Here is a 24,881-nt window from a genome sequence, read left to right as displayed (position 1 = left end):
GAACTGAGGGTTACAGAAGGAAGGGGTGTGGGAGGATGGGGTAACTGGGTGGGCACGTGCGGTGATGAGCAGTGGGTGTTATACGCAACTAATGAATCACTGAACACTACATCAAAACTAATGATGTAATACCATATGCCAGCCAACTGAATATAATAAAAAAATTTTTTAAAATAAGCCAAAAAGAAATCTAATGAAATCAAGCACTAATTTAAATGAACTCTTTTACAATTAAGATTTAGCATACTGTCACTCTGTTAACAAAATTTCTAATGAATAAAAAAATTTCTAATACTTTATTGTATTCAATAGTTCGAATGAATCTAAACCATTTATAAGTCACAAGGTCCTTCAGAGATATTTAATGAAAAAGACAAAATATGTGTATTGGGTAATAATTTAAAGAGTATAATCAGAGGCTACTGTTTCAGTTCTAAAAGGAAAGGCTAACAGCATGAAATAAACCCAAAACTGACTGTCCTATTGTTTAATGCTGTCATTTATTTTTATTAATATTTATTTCCATTTCCCATGAAACTAGTCAGGTTACTATCTGGGTACAGAATTTTGACCTAAAATGCTAGTTACAATGTCAGAGCTGGAACTCACACCTGACTCTGCTTATTTGTAGGTCACATATAATTTTATTACATCAAATAACATTTCAAAAAGATCACTGCATAAAACTACTTCTGTATCACCATAGTGAGAACACAGTATTAGTTAACAACTGATTTAATTAAAAGGTTATCTTGCATAAAAATATCATGAAACAATACAATTTGTCATAGAAAAATTCACCTACATTCAATACCCCTCCCCCAAATCCAAAGCTGTAGATAACGTTAACTTTCATTCTCCCACTCTAGACACACTTTGCTAATCCATTTATCCATCCTTGCTTCTTGGGCCCAGACCACCTTAGGAATTCTCCTTTAACAGAGCATGCGACAGACATCATCACTTTACAAGAGTTAATATGTAAAACAAAACAAAAACAAACAAACAAAAAAACCCTATTAACTGATCCTATTTTATGTTTGTTTGGGCAGAATATACATAGTGTTTTGCCTAGCTCTTTCTCAGACATATGATTCAACAATTTATAAACACCCCAACCCAACTCAGTTTGGAAATAGGTTTTCGCAACAGGGTCTGCCTGCAATTGAAGTAATTATTCATTTAGGTTTAGTCACATGTAAAACAAAGGCAATAATCCTATCAATTACTAGTGCCCATGAGAATTGTGTGACCTGTAACTCTGTGGCACCCAAATACACTGTGTTCTCTACCACTAGACAGAGTAGAGTGCTGGGGGAAAATGTTTCAGGAGTTGCTGAAGTCTCAGCTTGCACACAGAAAAAAGGAAGAAGAGGACAAATGCTCTCTGATGCCCTTTGATGTTGCTGTAGTGTCTTTTCTGTGCTTGAGTTCCAGTATCAAAAATTATTATAGAAAGTTCAGTTAAAACACAGATTACTAGGGTCCATATGGTTCTACTTAATAGGTTTGGGGTAGGGCATCCCAAAATGTGATCGTGATCCAAGGGATCAGAAAATTAGACCAGCAGTCTCCCAGATGAAGAAACAGGACAATTTTTCTAATTTTTTAGCTCATCCTTCAAAAATTGCTGTGTAGGTGTATGTGCCTGAGGTACATATTACATCAAAGGTAGATGCTCCAAAGTTTTTCCTAATAGTATAGACTGAAAAAAATCATCTCAACCACAGTGGCATGATAATGCCAAAATACTTATATTCTGCCTGGGTCTATGCTATGGGGCAGGAGATATTTCACAATACAAACTAAATAATTATATTGGGGGCACTATTTCAATGTAGCTGCCTTAATGTGCACTGCATATAAGGAAATGTAATGGGAGAATAACACATACTGTGAATCTACCGTATGCCAATCCCTATATAAGGTACTTTATATACCCCCACTTAATTCTCAAAGCTCTCTGTAAGAGAGCACTTTTCTGCCATTTTTAATATGAGAAAACCATGATGAGACTCTTTGGAGGCTATAAAAATTACCCAATGTTATCCAGTTAATTAAGTGAAAAAGATGTGAATTTTAGCCTATGACAATCTGAATCTAGTATTCTTTCATTTATTCCACGTAGTAGAACCTAAAGTAATATTAAAGATCTCATTTTACTACTAGTCATATGTTTAATGACTAGTAGTAAAGGGTGAATCAAGACAGGATGAAGGGATGGCAGAAAGCTAAGAAACACAAGGGAGCTTTCTGGGAATGTTCTATTTCTTGAATGTGACGGTTGGTTAGATGAGGGAAAACACTTCTCAAAACAAACTATACTCTTAAAAATGGGTATAATCAGTCATATAGTTATACACCAATAATGTTAATTTATCTAAAAACAAAATAAACTAACTTTTGGTCCTGGCCAACACAGAGTAATAAGCTCATTGCAGTGGCTCGCTTTCTCACTGATTACAACTAAAAACTGGGCAAAATACTCTTCAACAGCAGGCAGATTGGGGAGAGAAGTGAAGAACAACAAATAAGGTGATGGTGGGTATCCTGTTTTTTATCTTTTATTTCCTGGCTTTGGAGTGGGCCATATAGGGAAACTGCTGCAGCAGGCAAGAGCAGCTAACACTGAAAGAAGAGAGTCTTTTCTGCTAGAGGATTATGGCAAAAGGCTCCTAACAATGTAAGGAAAATGCTTTTTTTTTTCTTTCTCTCCTGTTTCTCTAGGTCCTGCCTGAGGCCCGCCACAGCCATAAAACTACACTGCTGCAGAATGACAAGAGGAAATCCATTGCTCTGAAGAGAAGAATCAGGAAGAGTGCGCCTGTTGTGAAAAAAAGTTGGGGGGGGGATCCATATTCTTTTCTCTCTTGCCACTTCACCTCAAGGCATGACAGGTAACAAACTAAGTCATGCTTCTGGCTAGAGGAATGAAGAAAAGGGTCTCTGGGAGTCAGAGAGTACAGGGGAAACTGCTGAGAAGAGAAAGATGGAGGAGTAGACCCCTAACTCTGCTTATGAACCTGGGCTCACCTGCAAGCTATGCACATGTGGAACACAGCTAAAGTACAGGAGAGGCTTTTAGACTACCACTATAATATAAATCCCTGCCCAAGTCCTAGATCAATCTAAGTGGTAAAGAATGGAAGGGAAACTCAACACAGCAAAGGCTTTGAAAACTGAACAGATAATGGAACCACTACCTATATAAAGTGAGAAAGAATATGCAGTTATAACCTAACTGGATTTACCTGTTTACTGAAACAAAAAATCCTCACCTCTGAAGGATTTAACAGGATGCAGAATCTCACAATATTCAAAACATCCAGAACAGAATCCAAAAATTAACACATATGGCAAGAACCACGAAAATCCGACCAATCCTCAAGGGAGAAGGTAATTAATAGAGTGCCGACCCCAAGAAGACCTAGATATTAGAAGTACAAAAGTTTAAAGCCACTATTAAAAACATGATCCATTAGTTGAGAATGGACACCTTAAAAAGGAAAGAAGTTATAAAAAATAACCAAATGGAAATTTTAGAACTAAAAAATACAAAGGCTGCTGGACAGGCTCAGTAGCAGAAAGGAGGTGACAAAGAAGACACTGAACTTGAAGATATAGCGATAAAAAATACCCAAACTTAACAACAGAAAAACTATCTTTTCTGTTTTGTTTTTAAAAGAACAGTCTCTTGCAGCACCTACGTGGCTTAGTCAGTTAAGCGGCTGCCTTCAGCTCAGGTCATGATCCCAGTGTCCTGGAATCGAGTCCCACATTGGGCTCCTTTCTTGGCAGGGAGCCTGCTTTCTCCCTCTGCCTCTGCCTGCCACTCTGCCTGCCTGTGCGCTCTCTCTCTCTGAGAAATAAATAAATAAAATCTTAAAACAAACAAACAAAACAGTCTCTCCAGGTGCCTGGGTGGCTTAGTTGGTTAAACGTCTGCCTTCGGCTCAGGTCATGATTCCAGGTTCCTGGGTTGGAGCCCCACATCAGGCTCCCTGGTCAGTGGAAAGCCTGCTTCTCCCTCTCCCTCTACTGCTCCCCCTGCTTGTGCTCTCACTCTCTGTGTCAAATAAATAAAATCTTAACAAAACAAAACACACCAGTCTCTCAGGGCCCTGTTGGGATAATACCAAAAGCTGTCAGCCTAGAATTCTATATTCAGTGAAAGTATAGTTCAGGAATGAAGACAAAGATATTCTCAGACCAAAACCCAAAACAAAAAAAAAAACCCCAAACTGGCGATTCATAGACCTGTACTCCTGGGGCTAATAATACATTATAAGTTAATAAAAAAAAATTTTAAATTTTTTTAAAGGAATGAAAAAAAAAAAAGAAACCGTGGTACATCCACAATGAAATACTACTCAGCAAAAGAAGGAACTATTGATACATAAAATATGAATGAATCTCAAATGCAAATTCTAAGTGAAAGAAGCCAGATTCAATAGGCTACATATTGTACAATTCCAAACAAAACCACAAGAATGGTGTATAAATTCCAGGTTGCCAGAGGAGGGTTTATTTAATTTATTTTTTTTTTATTCTTTTTTTTTTTTTTAAAGATTTTATTTATTTATTTGACAGAGAGAAATCACAAGCAGGCAGAGAGGCAGGCAGAGAGAGAGAGAGGAGGAAGCAGGCTCCCTGCTGAGCAGAGAGCCCGACGCGGGACTCGATCCCAGGACCCTGAGATCATGACCTGAGCCGAAGGCAGCAGCTTAACTACTGAGCCACCCAGGCGCCCAGCCAGAGGAGGGTTTAAACAAATGAGGTAGCATGAAGGAATTTTCAAGGCGGCCATTATGGAACTGTTCTGTATGTTGATTGTGGTAGCAAATACAGAACACCAGGCCCTGGTCAAAATTAATGAAACTGTACACCCAAAAGTATAAATTTCATAGAAATTAATATATAAATTTAAAATATTAAGTTATAAAAGTAATTCAACCTACAAGTGGAGCATCTATAATGGAGTTCTATTTAAAGTACAATTAAGTGTCAAAAGAACAATGCTGAATAGAAGGAACACAGACATGAAATTATTCAGTGCCAGGCACTCTAAACACATCATATTTCATTTAATCTTCACAGCAACACTTTATACAAGGTAGGCATTATTTACATTTTACAGATGAAGTTAGAAAGATTAAGTCATTTGACCCATGATGAAATAAGATTAATAGAATCTAATAGTAGGAAAATTTTCTAAAAATTTATATTGTAACACCATCCTTAAAGATTCTGACTTAACTGCTTTAGGCTGGGGCCCAATCAAGGGAGAGATATCACCTATGCATGCTACCAAAATTCATGATTAGTTAAGTAGAAAATCAATTCAAGCTCTTGGTTGAAATAACTTTTCATCCTACTTTTATTGGCAGTTCTCATTTCTTAAAGATACAAACAAAAAGATATAAAAAGTTAACAAGCAAAATCAATATAGTTAGAAAATTAGTACTAGCAGCAGTATTTAACTTTTAGGGCAATAAAACAATCTGAAATCTCACATATTCTCCAGTGGTAAACTCTAAAACTACGGTCCCTCATTGGGCTACTTATTAAAATCTCCTGAGGAACTTGAAAAATACCAATACTTGGACTTCCCCATAGCAATTCTGATTGAAAGGGTTTTGTTTTTTTTTTTTTTCTTAGAAAGCCAACTTTTTTTTTTTCAAGATTATGTATTTATTTATTTGACAGAGAGAGAGAGAGAGAGAGAGATATCACTAGTAGGCAGAGAGGCAGGCAGAGAGAAGTGGGGGGATGCAGGCTCCTTGCTGTGAGCAGAGAGCCCAATGCAGGGGCTGATCCCAGGGCCCTGAGATCATGACCTGAGCAGAAGGCAGAGGCTTAATCCAATAAGCCACACAAGAGCCCGTTTTTTTAAAAAGATGTATTTATTCTGGAGAGAGTACACACGTGCAGGGGTTGGTAGGGAAGGGTAGATGCAGAGGGAGAAAGAAAGAGAATCTCAAGCAGACTTGTCATGACCTAGCAGTGTAATACTGTAGTAATTTGAAGAAAACTACATTCTAAGGTTATAGCAGCAGTATATGGTTTGAAAGTATCTACAAAGTTCTGTTGTAAAAAGTGGGTGTGAAGGGGCGCCTGGGTGGCTCAGTGGGTTAAACCTTTGTCTTCAGCTCAGGTCATGATCCCAGTCCCGGGATCAAGCCCCACATGGGGTTCTCTGCTCAGTGGGGAACCTGCTTCACCCCTCTCTCTCTGCCTGCCTCTTTGCTTACTTGTGATCTCTCTCTCTCTCTGGCAAATAAATAAATAAAATCTTAAAAGAAAAAAAAAGTGGATGTGAATATGCCAAATCCCCCAGCTGATACCTTAATATCAATGCACTGTCATCCTCCATTCATTGATCAAGCAGTTCTCAACTCTGGTAGCACATTAGAATCATATAACGAACTTTAAAAAACCCAATATGGAGGCCAAACCCTACACTAAATACATCAGAGGACAAAGTGAGGAAAGAACCTAGGCATTACCAGTTTTTTGAAAGCTCCCTGGCAATTCCACTACATAGCCAAAGTGAAGAACTACATATCTAGATGTATGTATTCACATGTATACACATGCATACAGATGCCTGCATTTAAAAGAGTGTGACAAAAATAAATAAATAAATAAATAAATAAATAAATAAATAGAAAAGAACATGACAGGATCTCCTGGTAGAATTAACCAAGTTATTGAAGGACACTCCTCTGATAAGTATTGTAGGGAAGCAACTATTTTTTGAAAGGTCTCAATACACAACTTTCTTATTTTAGGAGAAAGCCCAATATTAAATGAATAGGTTTCATAAAAGAGTAGTCTAAGATGAAACAGCAAAAAACCACTGTTTAATCCAATGAACATACACAGAAAGGCCTCAGAACCTAGCTTTTTATCTCAGAATTTGATCTGCAGTGGAATTAAACAGGTTATACATTCCATCTCAACACTGTTTGACAAATTTCCTACAAAAAAATGGGCTCATAAAAAAGAATGAAATCTTGCCATTTGCAATGACATGAATGAAGCCAGATAGTACTATGCTAAGCAAAGTAAGTCAGAAAAAGACAACTAGTGTATGACTTCACTCATATGTGGAATTTAAGAAACAAAACAATCAAGCAAAAGAAATAAAGAGGGAGAGAGGCAAACCAAGAAAAGGACTCTTAACTATGGAGAACTGATAGTTTTCAGTGGGGAGGGGGCGGGAGGACAGGTGACATAGGTGATGGGGATTAAGGAGGGCACTCACTGTGATGAGCACCAGTGATGTATGTAGGTACTGAATAAGTACACTGTACACCTGAAACTAATGTAACACTGTACATTAACTCTACAGGAAATTAAATAAAAACTTTAAAAAAATAAAAAAAGAATGGCCCCATTTAAAAAAAATTTTTTAATTTTTTAAATTAACATATAATGTATTAGCCCCAGGGGTACAGGTCTGTGAATCACCAGGTTTACACACTTCACAGCACTTACCATAGCACATACCCTCCCCAATGTCCATAACCCCACCACCCTCTCCCTACCCCCCCCCCACCCAGGAACCCTCAGTTTGTTTTGTGAGATTAAGAGTCTCTTACGGTTTGTCTCCCTCCTGATCCCATCTTGTTTCATTTATTCATTTCCTACCCCCAAACCCCCCACGTTGCATCTCCCCTTCCTCAGATCAGGGAGATCGTATGATAGTTGTCTTTCTCCGATTGACTTATTTCACTAAGCATAATACCCTCCAGGTCCATCCACGTTGTCACAAATGGCAAGATTTCATTTCTTTCGATAGAAATGGCCTCATTTTTATAGTAAGTTTTCCATCTAGTTTAATCTACAAGCTCCTCCAGAGCTGCTGATAATCCACCAAATTTTATAGACACTTGCTTGGTAATGCCTTAATATCAGAAACCCAAAAGCCATAAAATATAAAAACTTCTATAAAGAAAGAAGTATTTGCAACACCTGCAATAAACAGTAAATAAACAAACATACAAGTCTATAAAAAACAATCCAACACAAATGGATGGTTTATGAATTCTAAGAATACAATTGGCTGAAAAACAAGAAAATATTCAATCTCCTTAATTACAACAAGTATTTTTAATCTGTCACAATGACTAAGATCTTCAAAGTTTACAATATCCAGGGACAAAGGAAGGGAAATATTTCATGTTAGTGTGCAACTTTTGAGAGTAGTTTGGCAGAACGGATCAAAATTAAAAATGCATATGACCTAAGACAGGATCTAAAGATTCCACTGCCAGAAACCTACTCTGCAGAAATATGTATGTGTAGAAGGGGGCCACCTGGGTGGCTCAGTCAGTTAGGCATCTACCTTCGGCTCAGGTCACAATCACAGGGTCCTACTTGGCATCAGACTCTATCTCTCCCTCCCTGCCTCTCCCCCTGCCACTCCCCCTGCTTGTGCTTTCTGTCAAATAAATAAAATACTTTTTAAAGACATGTTAAGTATAGAAGGGGAAGAATAAGACATTTCACATGCACATTATTTGGAAAAGCAATAAAGCAAAGATAACCTACATTTTTCCAAAGGCAAATTGCCTATAAATTATGCCATATGCAATAAAACAAAAAAAAAAAATCTGTTTGCATTGACATGGAAGGATATTCATGAGACATCACTGAGTTAAAAAAAAGTTACTGAGTAACGTACAATATTCCATTTTCTAGTTACAAAAAGAGTAAAGTTCATTTTGTTGTTGTTGTTGTTGTTGTTAAAGATTTTATTTATTTGAGGGGCACCTGGGTGGCTCAGTTATTGGGCGTCTGCCTTCGGCTCAGGTTGTGGTCCCAGGGTCTTGGGATTGAGTCTTGTGTTGGGCTCCCTGCTCAGGGGAAGCCTGCTTCTCCCTCTCCCACACTCTCTGCTTGTGTTCCCTCTCTCACTGTGTCACTCTCTGTCCAATAAATTTTAAAAGTCTTTAAAGAAAAAAATTTTTTTAGTTATTTGAGACAGAAATATGAGAAGAAGGGAGGAGAAGAGGGAGAGGGAGAAACAGACTACCCACTGAGCAGGGAGCCCAATGTGGGTCTCCATACCAGGGCCCTGAGATCATGACCCGAGTAGAAGGCAGATGCTTAACAGACTGAGCCACCCTGGCACCTGTTGTAAAGTTCTATGATATACTCAACATGTAATGAAATGTTTAGAAGTATTTATATTAAAGCTGTTCTGGAGTTACCATCCCTGGGGACTGGTCTGGGAATGGGGTGGAAAAATGTGGGTTTTTTCTACTTTATGATGATATGAATAGAAATTTAGAGTACTACTTCTATAACAATCAACTGTAAACAGTTCAAGGCTGCTTGCTTCTTAAAACTATAGTTCACAAAATCACAATTACCTGAGTCTGTCAGAAATTCTGAATCCTAAGTCCTGGTCCACATCTACTGAATCATTTCAACCAGACTCTCAAAAGTTCCTGAGGTGATGTATATGCACAGTGATATTGACAAGCTACAGAAAGTACAGCTACAGAAAGTAGCTTTACTAACTACACAAGCTACAGAAAGTAGCTTTACTAACCATAAAATGTTTCATTTCCAAATTCTTAGATTTAATTAAATAAATGATTTATTTAAGAAATTAAGAAATTATCTGTCTAATTCAGACAGAATTTTTCTTCTCTTAGAAGGTATGTAAGTATGTTAAGAACTTTATACTAAGAGTCACTAAAAACTGAAATATAGGGGCGCCTGTGTGGCTCAGTCAGTTAAGCGGCTTTCCCACTTGCCTTTCCCACTGGAGATGCTTCTTGGAAGATTACTTCAGCAAAAATTTCACAGTTTAACTCACTACCCTTGGAGATTAATTAAAATGAAAATTTAACACTGATAAGCTTTGACCAAAGAGAATTCTAATCCATGATACCTGAAATTGTACTAAGGTATGCATTTGAACTACAAATGTAATCCTGACATACCAAAACTTATTACTGAATCCATTTAGTGAACTACCATCAATAACATCTCAAATTTGGCTTTGTTGACTTGCCCTTGTACATGCATTTTATGAAGGCAATTCCTTCCATGTCATCTCTAATTTGGAGAGTCAAAATTTCACCTCTAGAAGAATGTCAAGAGTTTAATCAGAATTTAATAAAATAATTAAAATGTTTCTGTAAAAAGAAGAAAAGATACTACCACTATGTATAATTATTTGATTTATTCTGTAAAAATTCAGCTGCAAACCAAACAAAGGCATGTGATGAAAGGCATCCATTTATATGGAGGATGGAAGGGATCCATTTATATGAAGGATAGGTAAAACTTCTATTTTACATGAGAAAACAAACTGACATCTTTACATAGCAATGTATGGTTCAGCATCTCACTGATCAAGAGCCAAGTCACCTCCAACAAAAATAACCCTAGTTTTAAACATTTACCATTATATGAGGCCCCCATTCAAGGCAATGTTTTCTTGGGTTTCTGTCTCCTGAGGAGGAAAACGCCCTGCATAATCTTTCGAGGGGGGGAAAAAAAATCCTTCAGATAAAAGCTCAAGAACCAAAAGGAAAGGCCAAGAACCAAGTAACTACCAATTCCAAATTACTTTGGTGTAATGGGGCTAATTAAATATAAATGTTCTATATAGACCACCTTTATATTACTTAACTGTTTTTGCAGTAGTTCAGAACTATTAGAGAATTATTTAAGAATCTTCTTAGTTATCGGGGCACCTGGGTGGTTCAGTTGGTTGGGCAACTGCCTTCGGCCCACCCACATCGGGATCCCTGCTTTACGGTGAGTGCTTCTCCCTCTGACCTCTCCCCTGTCACATTCTGTCTCTCTCTCTGAACTAAATAAGATCTTAAAAAAAAAAAAAAAAATCTTCTTAGCTATCTACTCATAATCTCACCTCTGGGTTCCAATTGTCAAGCCCAAAGTATTAGTATTCTAGACACAGCTATCATGCCACACACTGAAAATGTTCCACAAACACAACCAAAACACTTGAATGACTTCAAGGTACTGCACTTCACTTAACACAACCATTAGCTATCTCCAAACTACCTAAAGATGGCATACCAAATTGTATTATTTCTGCAAAGTGAAATGAATATTAAGTGTTGTATAATAGTTACCTCTTCTTCTGGAAGAACTTTAAAAAAATAGATGCATACAAATTCCGAACTATTTCTTAATAACAACTTTTAACAGTACAGTATTTGAACCAGTACTTCCTCCTTCCTCATCACAGCAAATCAAAATACCTATTGATCAGTGGTAGGATTCTGATTAGTAATTCACTATTTCTTACTTACACTCTATATATTAAAATATGTAAAACAGAAACATAAGTGAGAATCTAAAAATCATAGTGCTTATTTAAAGGAGTACAGAAGTTTTAATTTGTATCTCAGAAAGACCCTATTAAAAAGCCACCGTACATTTCTTTCAAGCTCAGGAAGTAGCCATAAAGCCAAATGATCTTGAAATAGACACATATATACTGCTGTATCATTTAAATGAAGTTTTATGGGGCATCTTGAAATAGGCACATATATACTGCTGTATCATTTAAATGAAGTTTTATGGGGCGCCTGGGTGACTGAGTGGGTTAAAGCCTGTGCCTTCAGCTCAGGTCATAATCCCAGGGTCCTGGGATCAAGCCCTGCATCGGGCTCTCTGCCCAGCAGGGAGCCCACTTCCCCCTTCCTTTCTCTGCCTGCCTCTCTGCCTACTTGTGATCTATCTGTCAAATAAATAAATAAAATCTTTTAAAAATAAATAAATAGATAAAGTTTTATGACCTAGCTGTAGGTCTCCAATACACTCTCCTGCCAAGTACTCTCAAAATACACAGGCTCAGTGATTAAGAATCATAAAAAAGAAACACGTGGCAGATACAACTAGAACCTTCCTCCGTTCGTGAGGTTTATAATGAATACCTGGACTGAGAACACTTCTACATATATTTGCCGAGAGGATTTTTTAAAAATCCTCTGTGCTCACTTCAGCAGCACAGATACAAAACTGAAACAACACCGAGCACTGTATAAGGATGACATGCAAATTCAAAAATGTTCCATATTACTGTGTCAAAGAGTTCAGAGAACATCAACTAAGGTAGAATATTCCTGACTGATAAAAGATGACAGTTTAAACATTTAAATATTTTTAAAAAGACTTTATTTATTTGAGAGAGGGTGCATGTGTGCATGAGCAGAAGGAGGGTCAGAGGGGAAGGAATAAGCAGACCCCGCAATGAGCAGGAAGCCAGACACTGGGACTTGATCCCAGGATCCTAAGATCACGATCTAAGATGAAGGCAGACGCTTAACCAATGAGCCACCCAGGCACCCTGTCTAAATATTTTTAAACTTAGTGTATGTGCACAGTTTTAGAAGTTAATTATAACCTCAAGGTTTAACAATCTCTGCCACATCTCAGTCACTAATGATTTCCAATCCTCTGAGGCAAGCATTTTATATTCTTTTTCCAGTTTCTTCTGGTATTATTTAAGCCACTATCCATTGTTTTTAACAATCATAACAGGAATTCCAGACAGGAGAGAGAAGAAAACTACCAAAGCTGTATTATAAATACATTTCCCAAAGCTTTAGAAGGACACAAGTCTTCCAGCTTAAAGTGTCACAATGAGAAGATTCACATTTAACACATCTCTTCAGACAACAAAGGATAAAGAGAAAAGGTTGAAACTTTAAAAAGTCATCAAGAAACGAAAACCAGACTGGGACTAGATTTATTAGTTTTCATAAACATTCCAATCTATACTTCCTCAGCTAGCCCATCCAGCAACCAAATTTGAAGGCAAATTAAAGACACCATCAGGGCCACAACGAATATCCTAAGAAAAGTTACACAGGAATTAAATTAAGGATGCAGCCCACCAAATGAGATTAAATCAAGAAGAAAAAACAGATCTAAGAAACAGAGACTCCAACTCAAGAGTACAGTAAGAGGCTTAGTGGGAAGGGCATCCTGATTAGAAGAGGGAATGGAGGGCTCCAGGACAGTGTAATTACAATCCCAATGACCTTGATACCAGAATCACTGTGCTCAGGAAGTCCAGAGCATTTGGCATTAAGCCTGTTTAAAAAAAAAAAAAAAAGTAATAATCCGAATATACTACTTGAACTATCATATAAAAACAAACATTGTTCAATAGCGTCACTTCAAAAAAAAAAAAATCAAGCTATGAGCAAATTAATACTTGGCTATGATCACAAACCAAAAGACTTTGATAACATAAAAATGATAACCCACTCTGTGCCACCTATAAAGGTAAGGGAAGAAAGGAAGAGGAAAATGTCAAAAGGTAACGGAAAAGAAAGAGGTATATTAAAGTTATAAATGTAATCATTTGGAGATGATAATAACTTTTTTCATTTGTTACCACATACATGTTTAAAACAAATTAACAAATTGGAGAAAAGAGGTACAGTAATAATCGTACATTAAGAACTCATTAAGAAAAGGTGTAAGAATACGAAAAGACAGTTCAGAGAAATGTTCGATTAAACCAAGCAATATTCTATCAGGCCAATGAAAATTTTAAGAGTCTTAACAATGTCAGCAAAGGTGCAAAGAAAATGACAGTTCATAAACTCAATATCCCTTGAAAACATGCCTTCTTATTTACAAAAACTGTAAATGTTGGGGCATCTGGGTGGCTCAGTGGGTTAAAGCCTCTGCCTTTGGCTCGGATCATGATCCCAGGGTCTTGGGATAGAACGCTGCATCTGGCTCTCTCCTCAGCAGGGAGCCAATCTGCCTACTTGTGATCTCTGTCTGGCAAACAAATAAAATCTTAAAAAAACAAACAAACAAACAAACAAACAAAAAACCTGTAAATGTCTATACCCAAAGTCCAGCAAGCCCACTTCGAAGGTTAGGTTAGGTCAAGAAAGGAAAAGGAAGAGAACAATAGGAAGGAGACACACAATACAGAGAGGAAAAAATGCCAAACTGATATGTTCACATCAGAAAATACTGTACAAACAATTTTTAAGTCCACAGTAATACTGAAGGAAAAAAATAGCGACTTGCAGAATAAACTGGAACTGGAGCAGGAAGTAGAAAAGAGCACCAATATAACTCATTTATTTTTCTTCTAAAATATTTCGATTATAGACTGACATTTATTGACATAAGAACATTATTTTGTTAATGATCAAAATATTTTGTTAATGATCCAGTTAACAGTTTCCATCTTCACACCCTTAGTAAGAAACCCTTTTCAAAAAGACATCAACTAAATTTTGTAAAGATACCAACCAGCATCCACTGTAAAAGGGAAAAAAACCTGAAAAGCAGAAGTTGTTTCTGAAACATCAACAGTGGCAGAGTCAGGATTAGAGGAACTTAGGTCTCTAAAATTCAGAATTTGTTTGCTTTATGTTGATCTAAATTGAACAATTTTATAGAAATTATAGACTTGTGACAAATACTCCTTTTAATATTGCCATATTATACAAGGTAAAGAATGATTTACAATTTAGACCATGAAATACATAAAATACATTTGAAAGAAAGGGCTAAATATGAAAATAGGAAAGTAAAAAAGTTAACCAAAAATGTTTCCAATATCCCCAAAAAAGGGCTCTCTCAAACATCAAGGCATCTTGTTTCAACACAATTGATTCAAAAAACTTCTATTATGGTTTACAATGAAACTCCAAAATACATCTCCACATTAAAAGAACAAACACTAGTTCTCCTCAATATAGTATACAGTTTATTACAGTATTAACTACTAACCTCAGCCTTTTGGGCTAGAATTTAAGCAGTGGCTACTTGAGATCTTAGGTTTTACAGTCATTTTGAAAATCTAGCAATCTTCACTGAAAACCAAATACAAACCCATATCTGCCTTTTCATTTGGAAAGCCTTGAAAAGCACTGTATTAACCTATTTAGAAAAACATAGTCCCTTCCTTTCAGAAGCACATCAACAAATGACACAAATATCTGTATCATTCAGCTATCCCTAGAATCTCACTTTGTCAGCCAATCCTAGAACAATATAAATAAGCAACCTCGGAGCGCCTGGGTGGGCCAGTGGGTTAAAGCCTCTGCCTTCTGCAGGGAGCCTGCTTCCCCCTCTCTCTCTGCCTGCCTCTCTGCCTACTTGTGATCTGTAAAATAAATAAATAAAATCTTTAAAAAAAAAAAAAAGGCAAACTCATACTTCACCTTACATGTAAGCTTTCCATTTCTTTTTCTTCAAACATTTGCATTGTATTGCCTGAGCTCTTAAAGCTTGCCTCTGATTTAGTCTTAGAATTCAGTATAAAAAATGCTGTTGCTCTCTCATTCTAACACAGCATTTTAAAAAGGAAAGAAGCCAGGTATTGGTATTATAATTGCTAACATTTTGCAATTACAAAATCTAAGTAACAATCTAAGCAAATGGTACAAATATTTAAATGGAAATCCTTAAACTTCCTCATAGAAGTTAAACAACCTGGAAAATTTAGATTATTTTCACCAAAATATTCTGGATTCAGACATAGCAAATATACATACATGGCCATATCAATCTAGCTTTCCTCCTTTTTCTCCCACAGTTTTAAGAACAGGTCCTCTGTTACCATAGTTTCTGCAAACCAACCAGGTCCATGAATCAAGCAAATAACATTAACACCCTCCATTTAACCATTTCTTCTATTATTTACCACTTTTTTTAAAAAAAAAGATAGTGGCAAACACCAATTTACTTGTTGCCTAAGTGCAAAGCTTCTGGTTTAAAAAATAATAATAAAACTGTGCCCTTTTTAAGGAGATATATCAAGTTTGTCATGTCAAAACAGGTTTGTCATCAAGATTTACAGGATAAACAGTATGCCCTTAAATAATGAGGTACTTGCTGCCAAAATGTGCTTTCATATATGTGTGTTTAATGGTCCTTTAATGACTTGTCTTTGGAATGATTCTGTCCTACCTTTGCTGCTGCAGCCCGCCTGTCCTTTGCATCACTGAATTCATACTTCTGGAAGTACCCAATATGCACTGTAACAGACAGATGGACAGATCAATGGGCCACAGCGGCAAAGGCCAGACAGACAGACTTGATAAAAATTAAAATCAAGGTATATAAAGGGAAGGGGAAACCAGAAGAGAACATATCTACCTATATTCTATAAGCAAAATATCTGAACTTCAGGCCTACAATCCTCCCATACACATACCCAAGTAAACTATTTTTTATTTCCGTCTCCTTCCCTTCTTTCAAGTAGAAATAGTACCACTGCAATAGGCAAACTAATCAGTATTTTTAATACTATCAACAGTTACAGAACAGACATTTCTGTAACCATGCCACACTGTTTCTTCAGAGGTACTCTTTAATACAAAATTATTTTTCACATCCGAAGACTTTCTATGACAAAATTAATAAGGCAATTATTACACGCAGAAAACTTCTATAATACTAGCATCTATGTGATTCAAGTATATTTGGAATCACAAAGTAAAAGTAGTATTTCAGCATTTTACCTTTCCACATTTCCCTGTCTATGTAAAAATGGTTGCTAGTACCACATCTAGATAACTTTGGGGGCTTAAAAGAATGTATTAATGTCATTTAGGCCAATTACCAAGATACAGTAAAACATATACAAAATTAACAACAGTATCTTTAAAATCTACTTAGAGTCCCTCCGTTACTTCAAATCCATTCAAACAAGTATTCACATTTCAAGAAATTTCTGAGTTATTTTTAAAACACCTTAATATCGGGGTGCCTGGGTGGCTCAGTGGGTTAAGCCTCGGCTCAGGTCATGGTCTCAGGGTCCTGGGATCGAACCCCACATCAGGCTCTCTGCTTGGCGGGGAGCCTGCTTCCCACTCTCTCTCCATCTACCTCTCTGCCTTCTTGTGATCTCTCTCTCTCTCTCTCTCTCTGTCAAATAAATAAATAAATAATCTTACACACACACACACACACACACACACACACACCCCTTAAGATCTCAAAATGCTAGCCTGCTTAAGCTTCCTTAAAAGCTTAGGTCTGTGTAAAAGTCATCTTAATTTAATCAAACATTTTATTTTGCATGTATCTAAGATAATGTAGATTCCTTCTCCACATTTAAGAAAGACTGAGGAAAGGGGCACGTGGGTGGCTCAGGTTATGATCCCAGGGTCCTAGGATGGAGCCCTGCATAGGGCTCCCGCTCAATGGGAGGCCTGCTTTTCCTCCCACTCCCCCTGCTGTGTTCCCTCTCTCGCTGTCTCTCTGTCAAATGAATAAATTTTAAAAATCTATAAAAAAAAGAAAAAAAAAAGACTAAGGGACAACATTTCCCCTTCTCCAAGAGATCTAACCATTTATTCATTTCTTATTGTAACTTCTCAAAAACATGAGCAGGTTAATTAGACATGATAACCAAATGTAATGAATGCATGATCCTGGATGGAATCCTAAAATGGAAGAAGAAAATGACATTATCGGACAACTGCAAAAATATGAGTGTAGAATGTATATATTAGTATTTTCTATGATAACTTAGTCAAATATAATTCACATACCATAAAATTCACTTTCAAGGTATGTAATTCACTAGTTTTGATTATATTAAGAGTTGTGACACATAGTTCTGTCAACCATTAATTTTAGAACATTTCATCAGCCTTATACCCATTAGCAGCCACTCCCCATTATCCCTTTCCCCAGTCAGTTTCTGACAAACTCTTTTTGTCTCTGTAAATATACCTATTTGGGACATTTCATAAAAGTAACCCAGGGATGCTGGGTGGCCCAGTCAGTTAAGCAACCAACTCTTGATTTGGGCTCAGCTCTCAGGGAGGCTGCAAGCGCTCTCTCTCTTTTAGAAAAAAGGGGAGGGCATCATAAAGTAGGAGGCCTGCTAGACTGGTTACTTTTGTTGTCTACTTCTGATTATCTAGGAAGGTCAACAAGCTAAGGGCTTGCCACAGACATCAAATAAATCTGTTTTACTGAGAGAATGGAGAGGAACAATTAATCTGGAAATCAGTTAAATGAGGGCTGCTTAAAGTTTCAACTAAACTATTTTTCAACTACTCATTTTATAGATGAGGAGAGAATTTATTAATAACTGAATAACTGACACAAAGTCATAAAACTGATAAAAAGCAAAGCTGGACCTGAATTTAGTTCTATATAGGATGCCAAAGACTTAACCACTAAGCACTCTTGAGTAGCACTCACGCTACTCTCTTTGCTTCCTAATTTCATCCTATTCTCATTTATTCCCCATATAGCCATCAAAGTGGTCTTTCTGAACACTAATTCCACATTAATTTGTTTCACTAGATCCTAGGGGATAAATGCATCTCATTTAGTACCACGTTAAAACCGTTCATAAACTGCGTATCTGTCTAGCCTCAGCTCCTGTCACACTACTTCCCATACCAGACCATTAACAGCTTCTGCCTTTGTACATTCTACTCCTTCTCTTCCTCTGGTTGGCTGGCTTCTACTATCCCGCCTGCCTAGTGAGCAATGATTATTCATTTTTCAAAACCTAGCTTGAGATCCATTTCCACAGGAATTGTCTGTCAGTCCTTCCCAGAAAACCATTAAACATTCCTTCTCTGACCTTGTATGTCAACAATATGTTGTACGTATCACTGTACTGTAACTTATTTATACATGCCTTTTTAAACAATTGTCCAGTATCTGTATTCCCCCAGCATAGCAGCTGAAGAAATATTAGTTGGCAAAAAATTAAGTACTCAACTTATTTAATGTTTCCAATTAAAGTGAAGTATTATGTTTAAGATCCCATTAGCCTCAGAGAATATGCAATGAGAAAAAGACAGACTCTTCAACAAATGGGGTTAGGAGACTGGATGGCTACATGCAAAATGACGACCACTGGCTTACACCATACACAACAAAGATAAATTTTAAATGGATTAAAGACCTAAATGTGAGACCTAAAACCATAAAAATCCTAGAAAAGAAACATAGGCAATAATTTCTCTGAAACTGCACATAGCAACTTTTTTCTAGATATGTCTCCTGAGGCAAGAGAAACAAAAGTAAAATTGAACTACTGGGACTACATCAAAACAGAAAGCTGCTGTACAGCAAAGGAAACAACAAAACTAAAAGATATCCTACAGAATGGGAGAAGATATCAGCAAACGATCCTTCATATCCTATGAAGGATTAATATCCAAAATATATACAGAACTTGTATAAGTCAACACCCCAAAACTAAATAATCCTATTAAAAATGGGCAGAAGACATGAACAGACATTTCTCTAAGGAAGAAATACAGATAGATGGCCAACAGACACACAAAAGATGCTCAACATCACTCAACATCAGGGAAATACAAATCAAAATACAATAACGTATCACCTCGCACCTATCAGAGTGGCTAAAATAAAAAACACAAGAAACAACAGGTGCCGGAGAGGATGTGGAGAAATAGAAATCCTTGGGCACTACAGGGGAGTGCAAACTAGTGCAGCCACTCTGGAAAACACTACGGAATTTCCTCAAAAACTTAAAAATAGAACTACCTTGGAATCCAATAGTCACACTGCTGGATATATACCCCCAAAATACAAAAACACTCACTCAAAGGGATACATGCACCCCTATGTTTATTGCAGCATTATTTACAATAGCCAAGTTATGGAAACAGGCCAAGCATCCACTGAAAGGAAAGAGGATGTCACACACACACAAACACACACACACGCACACGCACGCAGGCGAACATTATTCAGCCATAACAAAGAACGAACTCTTGCCATCTGCAACATGGATGGAGCTAAAGAGTATTAGGTTAAGTGAAATAGCCAGTCAGAGAAAGACAAATACCATACAATTTCACTCATATGTGGAATTTAAGAAACAAAACAAAAAAGGAAAAGCAAAGGAAAAAAAAGAGGAAAGAAAGAGACTCTTAACTACAGAGAGAAAACTGATGGTTCCAGAAAACAGGTGGGTAGAGGACTGGGTAAAATAGGTGAAGGAGCTGGGGCACCTGGGTGGCTCAGTGGGTTAAGCCTCTGCCTTCAGCTCAGGTCATGATCTCAGTGTCCTGGGATTGAGCCCCACATAGGGCATTCTGCTCAGAGGGGAGCCTGCTTCCCCCCTCTCTCTGCCTGCCTCTCTACTTGTGATCTCTCTCCCTTTGTCAAATAAATAAATAAAATCTTAAAAAAAAATAGGTGAGGGGGTTAAAGAATATACTTATCATGATGAGCACTGAGTACTGTATAGAACTGCTGAATCACTATACTGTACACCTAAAGGTAATATAACACTGTATGTTAACTCTACTGAAATTAAAAGAAACTTAACCAAAAAAAAATTTTTTAAAGTACATGTGAGGGGGGCACCTGGGTGGCTTAATAGTTTAAGCATCTGCCTTCAGCTCAGGTCATGATCCCAGAGTCCTGGGACTGAGTCCCACATCAGGCTCTCTGCTCAGCGGGGAGTCTGCTTCTCCCTCTCTCTCCCCTTTTGTGTCCCCCCCCCCCCACCAAATAAAGAAAGAAAAATCTTTTTTAAAAATGTACACGTTGAGGCCTTCAGGAGTCGAGAAACATCTAGACATTCCTGAAAAATCCGTTCTCAGCACCCCATATTCCTCCCACCCACTATAATCCCATAATTTAGAAAAACTGCTCCCACTCTCAAATATCCTAGGGTTCTGAAGGCATTTTAACTGAGGAAATGACCTTAAAAGACACAGTACCAAGAACTTGAAGATCCAGTCCCAGACTGGATGAACTTTTTCCTTAGCTTATGGCTGCATGCACATCCTTATCGTAACTCTGTGGTTCTTCAATTTTTATCATAATACAGTAATTTGGAAAAACAATTTCATCTATATGGTTTACATCACACTATAGAATTAAGTAGTTCTGGTGGAGCTAATCCTTTTTTTTTTTTTTTTAAAGAGACGGAGAGGGCAAGGGCAGAGGGAGGAGAAGAGACAGAATCCTAAGCAAGCTCCATACTCAGCACTGGGCTCTGTCTCACAGCCCTGAGATCATGACCTGAGCCAAAATCAAGAGTATGACACTTAACCAACTGAGCCACCCAGGTGCGCCCGTAATAATCCCTTCTTAAAACAATTTTAGGCAGCCCTCTCCCAATCAGGAAGCATGGTGTAGCGAGACCACTGGTAGCCTCCCTAGGAGTCAGTCAGACCTACTTCAAAGATTTGTTAGGATATGTTGGAACTATCAAGCTTTGACACACAAACAAGTGAGCTAGGGGAAAAGATGTCTCATCTTTGACTTCATTTTAATAAATACTGGCTTTTAATTAAACATTGGTTTCATTTTAATAAATATTAAATTGATCAAATCCATTCACTAAATGACTATACAATCAGAATAAAAAATACTCTACAATTGTAGGAAGTCAAACATTTTATATGTGTACTCATTTTTATATACTACATCTTCCTCAAAAGTATAGCTGAATCAGAATGCAAAGAATGGAACACAAGAGGCCTGGATAGCTGGGTAGTTATACAGAACATACATGCACAAACACACAAAAACACACACACCTTCAAAAAAAAAACAAAAGAATGTGGATCTGTTCTAATAGTTGGGAACGGAGAAAGTGAATAATCAAGAGGAAAGCATCATATCCTCCTAGTTCTTTCTACTCCAGAAAAGATGGGTAGGAGATGAGATTTACCCTGACCATTGTTTCAGTTTTCACAGGTTTTTGCAGACCTAAATATTCCAGAGTGATTATTATTTTTTTTTATTTTATTTATTTCACAGACAGAGATCACAAGTAGGCAGAGAGAGAGGAGGAAGCAGGCTCCCTGCTGAGCAGAGAGCTCGATGCGGGGCTCGATCCCAGGACCCTGGGATCATGACCTGAGCCGAAGGCAGAGGCCTTAACCCACGGAGCCACCCAGGCGCCCCTCCAGAGTGATTATTATAAGAGATGTCATAAAATACACAGTGCTTTTCTATTCCTAAAATTAAAAGAACTTTGTAGACAGGGAAAAAAACCTTCATCAGCCTCAGAAATTCATAAAATAATCTATATGATATTTAGAGCCTCAAAAGGAGGCTAAAATCCAGTTAGAAGGGTGGATGTTTTACTTTTAAGAGAAAAGTATTAAAAATGAAGATATTAATAATTGTGATTGCCTCTGTGGGAATAAACAAGGTGGTATAGATATTAAGGTAGGAGATTCTTTATCTTTTGTGCTTTTTGAATTTTGAGCCAAGAAAATACATGCATAGTCAAACAATTTTTTAAAATCCTAAAGAAAGTCTTATCAACAGTCTTAGAATACTAAGGCTGTTTACAATTTTTTTTTTTTCAAATCAAAGGTTATGGAGGAGAGATCAGTCCTACTTACTTCTGTATTTTGTGTTGGTAACATAGAATGAAGAAAATCCTGATTATAATTATAAAGTTAAGTTTGCATTGCAATTTCAGGATATTCTTCACTTAAACAGACCCAGAAGCTTAAAAAAGGGAGTAGTAAACCTTTTATTCAGTGCTAACTAGCTAACACTGTCTTGCAACTGCCTTTATTTTTATAAATGCAGAATCAGAATAAATGTATAGAACAAGATTAATAATATGGCAACATTAAAATGAATAGGTATATTCACTTGTTACTACAAAACCTTGCAATGTCTACAATGAGGGTATGAATAAACAGATCTGCCTTTGCCTTCTCTGTGCTGCTGAAGTATTCTACCTTACGTAACTTTCTTGAGCAGACACATGCAACTCTGAATCCAAAATACCAGTGCATAATAATCTTCCTAATCAAAATCCATAAGAAGTAAAGCAGAAGCTTTATTCCAGATCCTACACATAAAAAAAATTGTTAGGGGCTCCTGGGTGGCTCAGTGGGTTAAGCCTCTGCCTTCGGCTCAAGTCATGATCCCAGGGTCCTGGGATCAAGCCCCATGTCGGGCTCTCTGCTCAGCGGGGAGCCAGCCTCCCCATCTGCCTGCTTCTCTGCCTACTTGTGGTCTCTCTTTCTCTCTGTCAAATAAATAAAATCTTTAAAAAAAAAAATGTTAGTCTGGATATAGTTTAATGCACATAGTCTCTGAAAGGTCAAATAAATCTTAAAAATAATAGAAAAGCTATCGGGAGGAAGGGTTAGAAATAGGTAGGTTCAAGTTAAAAAAAAAGAAAAGCTACAGAGAGACTATTAACATATTGAGAAAACTGAAATCACAGGTATTCAAATACGAAATGCACTCACTTCTAGAAGTGGCTGTGAGGGTTTAACTCACTCTAGGAATAGGCTGAGGGACCACTTAACAGGAAGCTAGTGCTTAGTAAGTGGTTGGCCAGAACAACCTTTAAGATCCCTTTTCATCCTTGTTAATTTGACTCTGTGTGAATCAAAAATAGGGCTGACTCCGTAAGACAAAGATGAGATAAATTTACTGCCATCTTAATTCTTTTTGTTTGTTTCAATTAAGCTCCACAGGAGATTGAACTCACAACCCTGAGATCAAGACCTGAGCTGAGAACAAGAGTTGGGATGCTTGGGGCGACTGGGTGGCTCAGTCGTTAAGCATCTGCCTTCGGCTCAGGTCATGGTCCCAGGGTCTTGGGATGGAGCCTGGCATCAGCTCCCTGCTCAACGGGGAACATGCTTCTCCCTCTCCTGCTCTCCCTGCCTATGTTCCCTCTCTCACTATGCCTCTCTCTGTCAAATACACAAATAGGGTCTTTAAAAAAATTAAAAAAAAAAAAAAAAAGACTTGGGATGCTTAACCATCTGAGCCACCCAGAGACCCCCTTAATTCTTTAGCTATTGTTCATTCATTATACTTTCATTCCTAAGGATGACTAGAAAATCTCCATGAATTTTAAAGTCCTACTTTCACCCTTAAGGCTTTATAGTAGGGTGGAATGTAACATTATAAATCAATCTTCAGATACTGCCATATACTCCAAGGACCCAGCTATTAACTACAGTAATGTAATATACTTTGAGATGACTACAACAAAAAACAGGTAAAACATTTAGGTCTACTAGTGAAGTGAAAATATTACATTTTTAAAAATCAGTTAAGGGGCACCTGCTGGCTCAGCTGGAGAAGCGTACGACTCAATCTCGGGGTGGTGGGATTGAGCCCCACAATGGGTATAGAGATTACTAAAATAAATAAACTTTTTTAAAAAGTCAGTTAAACTGGTGAATAGGATTATATACATACCTTCCTTTCTACATTAAGTAACAATCTGATGCCCACTCAAGTTTTCACTAGGTAAGAACTGAAGTGATGAACAGCAGGTTGAAAGACATTTCCCTACATGAGTTTAAACAGTATCAGTAATAAGCGCCTCTGAGAACTTCAAAAAAGAACTATCTTATTAGTGAGCAAAATGAGTCAAATCAGCTAATCTCCCTTTAAACGTATCAAGCACCTGTTACTTCGTGCATCTGTAACAATTTCACAATGTTATTCTTTCAAAATCTGTTGGTGCTTCTATCACAAGAAGAATGTTATTGGGCTTTGCAGACCACTGGTCTTCGTCTGTAATTTCATATGAAATCATGGATACATTCTGCATAGTATAAATGCATATTGTAACACAGGTCAAGGTGCTGAATTATTTAATGTTAAAGCTGTGTTTTTAAATGCTTACACTGAACTATAAAATAGTAAATGTTGTAACAGCAATTCGGGCTTGAAATTCTGGGGTACCCATGCAGGTTGTAAAGTTAAACAGGGCATGTGGTAGACTTCAGACTCTATTCCATTCTTGTTTATTATTTATTTTGATTCACAGGCCATAGCAATGATGTCACAAGTCAGAGCCTATTGGACTCAGTCTATGCAAGTCAGTCTCCTGGGGCATAAAGCTGGATGGAGAAAAGCATAGTGGATCTAGAGAGACAAACAGAAAATAC

General features: G+C 37.3%; 1 protein-coding gene across 1 annotated transcript in view; it reads right to left on the bottom strand.

The window, feature by feature from the left end:
* Window positions 1-24,881, bottom strand: part of ARIH1 (ariadne RBR E3 ubiquitin protein ligase 1) — a 120,464-nt gene that overhangs the window by 74,275 nt on the left and 21,308 nt on the right. The gene's annotated exons all lie outside the window — the stretch shown is intronic.

This window comes from Mustela nivalis, assembly GCF_964662115.1.
Source record: "Mustela nivalis genome assembly, chromosome: 6".
Lineage (NCBI taxonomy): Eukaryota > Metazoa > Chordata > Mammalia > Carnivora > Mustelidae > Mustela > Mustela nivalis.
Note: the sequence above shows the minus strand (reverse complement) of the source record. Positions and strands in the feature narration are given on the sequence as shown.